This window comes from Mandrillus leucophaeus, unplaced genomic scaffold (assembly GCF_000951045.1).
Source record: "Mandrillus leucophaeus isolate KB7577 unplaced genomic scaffold, Mleu.le_1.0 Scaffold114, whole genome shotgun sequence".
Classification (NCBI taxonomy): Eukaryota; Metazoa; Chordata; class Mammalia; order Primates; family Cercopithecidae; genus Mandrillus; species Mandrillus leucophaeus.
Window position 1 is genome coordinate 1,318,409 of NW_012099654.1, and position 5,819 is coordinate 1,324,227.

A 5,819-nucleotide genomic window follows, 5' to 3' on the forward strand; every position below is an offset into this window, starting at 1 on the left:
GCACCGCGTCTCGGCGCCCTCCCCTCCTCCTCCGCTGTCCAGAGGCCTCGTCTCTTCTGCACTCATCCCGACGCCGCCCCCAGCGCCCCAGCCCCTCTTCCCCTGAAGGGCTGTGTAAGCCTCTCGCTTTTCACCAACACATTTTCACACATCCCAGAGCTAAACACCAGGAGGCCCCTCCCGAAATGGCAGGGGCCCTACAGCCCAGGCCCATCCACTGCATTTGCTCGCCTGTCAACACACCCGGGGAGTGATGGAGAGACCTCATGGGTCCGTCCTCTTCCCACAGCCCCACCGCCTACTCCGAAGGCTGAGTTGGATGGTGACCCAGTCTTTGGAAGAAGCCCATTCCATGTCTACTCATCGTTTGGAAGTTCATGCCAAGGGATGGGAGGCCCTGCGGAGGAAGGCACCCTTGAACACATACGTTCCCCTAAGATCCAAGGGAAGAACAGAAAGAAGCTGTCTGACGGTTCTTGGCTTTCTCCCACGTTTTCACCTCTTCCTTGGGTGCCACTAAATGTTCATGCTGATTTCTACCCCATCCAGCCGCCCATATCAACTGCTCTTCCTCACATTCTGGGCTGGGCAGTCAACAAGGCCTTTCCTCATTCTCCTTGGTGAGGCATGCATAGACTGAGCTGTGCTGGAGGAGAGGAAGAATGCCTTTAGAAGGATGGCTGCTGTTCATCCTTCCCTTGTGAACTCCGAGTTAGAGCTGCAAGACGCCACTGCCCATTCAGTCACTGGTTCCCACAATAATTCCTGCCCTATTGCCACAATGGTACGAGGAGATAATTAGATGGTCTAAGAAAGGATTTTATCTAGAGTTGCTTATACAGACAAGGGCAATAACATAGAGGCTTAATGCAAGGCACAAAGAAGTATTCAATTTTAAGGGTTTTTTTTTTTTTCATATTTTCCTTTTTCTTCCTGTACCACTCTTGGACGTGACTGGATGAAGACTTCAAAAGACAGTTTCTAAATTTCATAGAGAAGCAAGGTATCATTCCCAATCCCAAATTCAGATATACAGAGAAAGAGTCTAACCTTATTCTTCTACCTTTGCTTCTCGTCTCAGTTTAGCTGTCTCTTTTTTTGATACAAAAAACTCCATCTCCAGCTAACCTGGAAAAAGTCTATGCTATATTTTTTAATGGACAGGCAAATGGCTCATAAAATTTCTGCACAGGTTGGGTCCTCCTAGAAGCAGATTCTGAGATGGTGTTTAGCAGGCAGAGGGAGGCTTTTTAGGAAGTGCTCTTATAGTCATTTGTGGGAGGAAATAAAGGAAGGGATGGGAGGGAGGCAAGCTTGAGCAGGGGAGAAATTGACCAAGCCTCAGGCATCCCTGCAGGGAGGATTCTGAAGGTGGGATGATGCATCAGAGTTGTTCTGAGTTGGGGCTGGGTTCTGAGCTGCTCTGATGGGCCTTTATACCCCAGCATGGACCAGTCTTTACATGCAGGCCACCTCAGTGACCTTGGGCAAGGTGGCTCTCTTCAGCTGAGGCACTGCCCCCAGGAGATGTCAGCCGAGCCAAGGGCTTTCTGCTGGCAGCACTCCCAGTAGCTGGAGGAGTAAGTCCTTTCCTGGCATCATAGCTTCCACCACAGTTCCCTTCCAGGCTGCTGAGGTCCATGCTTCCTTGTCCCATCCATGCCTATAAGAACACCACATTAAATGGCTGAGACTGAGATATGGGGACAGCCATTCATTTAAAACTAAGCCTCATAGCTACCATCTTCTCTGCTTCCAAAGGACAATTTAGGACCTGGGAAAACAACATCAGAGTTAAATTGCAAAAACACTACTCTCTACACTAGTCCCTGATGTAATGTTCAAGTCAGGGTTTAATCATTCCTAAAGCTTATCTGTGATAATGCATATAGCATTTCAGTCATTACCTTTCATGGAGCTATCAATGACAGCCTTCACATATTGAAATTTAGAGCCATGCTAATTCTCATGACACATGTCTACTTTTTCAGAGTTTTCTCTAGGAATGCAATGAAACCACCCAGAAAAAAAGCACCAGTCACTCACTGAGGCTTTGAAAGGCAAGAAGATTGTGATAAAATATAAATTACAACCAATCTTCTGGTGGAGAACGTTAGGAGCTGAATCATGAAGCTACAAGTCACCCAGAAACAAATTTAGGTTGAACTTTCTACGTTAAAAAATAAGAATAATTAAGCCTTGAAAGAGTAGGTGACCTCAAGGTAGCTAGTGAAAAGGACTAGGCTGCTTTAGTGGGTTAACTGAACAGTTCATATTAGGACCAGTGCCTTTCATTGACTGCAAGTTCTTTGTTGGAATAGAAGATAGAAGGGGAAATGCACTAGGTATACATTTTTCTTCCCATTCCCAAAGCAGCCAGTAGCTCAAACACATCTTCGACTGCCAATTCTGGCTTAGTGAAAGAAAAAAATAATGTGTCCCTATAATCTCCACCAAGTGTTCTCAGCGGGAATGTGCAACCTGCCCCCATTGCTGAAACAGATCTGGCTGCTGAAACCTGCAGAAGTGTGCAAGTGGAGGGGAAATGGTTTAACTGAAATTTCCACAGCTTAGTTGTGAGGCCTGAGTTCTAGCCCATAGAAGGGATTTCTGAATCAATTGCCACTGACCACTTCAATACATCCCAGATGAGAGCAGAGACTACAGGCTCAGACATTGCTGATAAAATTTAGGCCCAAGTTACAGAATAAGGCCAGAAAGACCAACGTTATAAAAAAAAAATTAAGTGGAGAAAAATTTAGCAACAGAAAATATCCAAGAAGCAAATCAAAAGAAAGTAACCTAAATCAGAAACATACCGTAAAACAAAACCTCCAATATGTCCAGGGTCACCTGAATGGCTTATGTGTTTTATAATAGGATTAAATAAGAGCTAACTTTAAAATTATGGCCCACAGGCACTGCAAGATGCTGAACAATTAAGGTCCCTTCCAATTCTAAGATGGCATGACTCTTTAGAATTCCTCTAGAGAAGCAGCAAATGTGATTAATACATTTTGAATGATTCTTAGCTGTAAAGGTTAAAACAATAGTAGCTATCTGATTGATTTTTAGATAATCAAACATTTAATCAACCAATCAACCTTATAGAGCTTCTGGATTCAAACTATGTTCCTAATGGTGGAGCTATTGGAAATCTAACCACCTGATAAGTGAAATGATACCGTTTATTAGGCAGCCCAGTACAGGGGAAGGCACATTGAATTCAGGGATAGACAAGTGAATCTGAAACCGAGGTCTGCCTCTTGTGGCTGTGTAAACTTGAGCAAGTCACTTAACCTCTGGGCTTCAATTTCCTAGCTAATCTCCAGAGTCTGTAAATCACCAACATTTGAGAATGCTGTGAAATTTTTGCTTCCTTTTATTAAATTATTTTATATTTAGAATTGTGGGACTTTTGAACAGAAAGAGTAGTCCTGAATCCACATGCACAACAGAACCACCCTGAGGAATTTGCCAGAAATTCAACAGTTCCCTGGTTCTATCCCAGAGACTTGGTTCAGGGGTTAAGGACAGGTCCAGCATCTGTCCTTTCAAAGAAAGTGAATCCAGTATAACCTTTCCACAGCCTCCTTGAAGTTTAAGTCCTTATAAGTACCTCGAAGACCCTACCCGATGTGGGTCCTGGCGACCTTGCTGAGCCCCCCCTTCACTGCTCCAGCCACACCAGCCTCCTTGCTGTCTCTCCAGGATATCCAACATTGTTAGCCAGTAGCTGTTCCCTCTGCCTGTTGTGCAGCTTCATCAGCACTTGCAAGGCTAACTTCCTCACTTCCTTCAAGTCTCTGCTCAAATGTCTCCTACTCAGTGATGCCTATTCCCAACCCTTGTTTGAAATTGCAACCCACATACCTCTATTGTTCCTCTACCACTCCTGATTCCCCTTAGCCTATTTTTCTTATTTCATAGCATATATCACCTTCCAACTTATTATATAATTAGCTGACTTACTATTATGTTTATTGTCTGCCTTCTCCCACTAGAATATTGGCTCTACAAAGGCAGGGGTTTGGGGCCTTCTTATTCACTGATGTATCCCATACTTTTGGAACAGTGCCTAGTATACAGAAGGTGCTCAAATATTTGTTGAATTTATGAATGAATAATTTTCTCCCATTTCTTTGTCTTCTGTCTTTCTCTTAACTGTTATTATCCAAAATGGAAGGGGTTATTTTATTTGTTTGTTTAATAGAGTTTTATGCTCTGCGTTTTTAGTTTTTAAAGGCAGTGAATGCCTTTGATTAGATCATGGTAGTCTTTTGGTAATGCACATCAGAAAAAGCCAAAATAATAAAATATAATAATTTGTACAAAGTTGTTGGTAGCAATGTTGTCTATGATAATGAAACTGGAGATAATTCAACCATCAAACACTTAGGGAATGGCTCAACAAATCACATGTAAATATCACTATTTGTAGTAATATAAAACCTAACAAAACAATGTTAGGTTAAAAATAGATATGTACATGGATTAATTACAAATATAGAAAATGTATGAACATGTGTTGAGGTTCATAAGTGAGTATAAAGTGGTGTAGACAAGAAACAGCAAATTTATTTTTCTGAAAACCAGTTTCAGTGCATAAAAAACCACATAAATGAATAAGTATAATATTTCCTAATTCTCTCCACAGAAAGTATTTAGGTAACTCTATTTTCTTTTATGGATTTCCACTGATTTTTTTTTCCTTTGGACAGAAGGTGAAAGATGGAAAATAAATTTAAAAGGGAGAGAATCAGAGATAGGTGGAGACAGAGAAACTAATGCATACACATTTACAAAGGAAACCTCACAGAACCAGACACACAGAGAGGAAAAAAGAAAATGAGAGACAAAGAAAGCCATGGGGAGCCACTTTCTTGGTGAAATATTCCTACCAAGTGAGTTTACAGAGACAGGTCTTTCAAGAGAGTAAAAATAAGTTGTATTTGTAACTATAGGTGCATCACTTATTGGACCTTTTGCCATAGGCCAAGTGAAAGTAAGGAGAGGATTTGGCCCATAGGATGGTTTTCTCTTGCCAGTTGTAGCAAACAGAGAGTCAGCCAACGTCTGACTTCCTTAAGTCAACATCATGAAACTTGGAGGCCACCAAATGCTGGGTCCTGAGTCTGCATAGTACAAAAGTGATCTGTCCTTCTTGTTAACAAGCACCCCACAGGGAGGGGCTGGATTCGCCCTGCAAAGACTTCAGAATGCTACTCACCTCCAGAATTTTGGACCCCAATAGTCAGGCTAGGAGAGATGGAACATTCATTTCCTAAAGTCTTACAAATACATTTCACAAAAGCATCAGACACAAAAGGATATATGCATGAAACACAAGGTGCAGTCCTACTCCAAAGGAACTTACAGAGCAATCAGGCAGATGGGACTTACACATGAGAATGGAATAAAATCCATGAGTGTCAAGGGCCCAGAACGAAGATGTGTGGTATTGTCAATTCTTTTATAGTAGTTATGGTCATTGGGAAGGGAAGAAGGGGGCATGTCAGTTGGGCTTCAATAAGAACTTGTCAATCACAGGGAACAGCATGAACAAAGGCACAGAGGCAGAACTAACCTTGGTGGCGCCAGAAGGCCGTCAGCAGACAGGGTGACTAGACAATGTCTCCTAAGGCAGGGATGATAATATCGGAAGAAGAAAGAAATGAAGGGAGAAGACCCTGAAACAACTTCTCTATGTAATGGAAGTCACTGTAGGTTCTACCACCCTTAAGGAAACATCCTGTGTGAAAATCTAGATTTAGAAAACAAATCCATTGTCTTGCAAAAAATATTGTTGTTTGCCAAAT

General features: G+C 42.3%; 1 protein-coding gene across 1 annotated transcript in view; it reads right to left on the bottom strand.

The window, feature by feature from the left end:
• The window catches only part of PDE8B (phosphodiesterase 8B), a 243,906-nt gene that overhangs the window by 212,203 nt on the left and 25,884 nt on the right, over window positions 1-5,819 (bottom strand). The gene's annotated exons all lie outside the window — the stretch shown is intronic.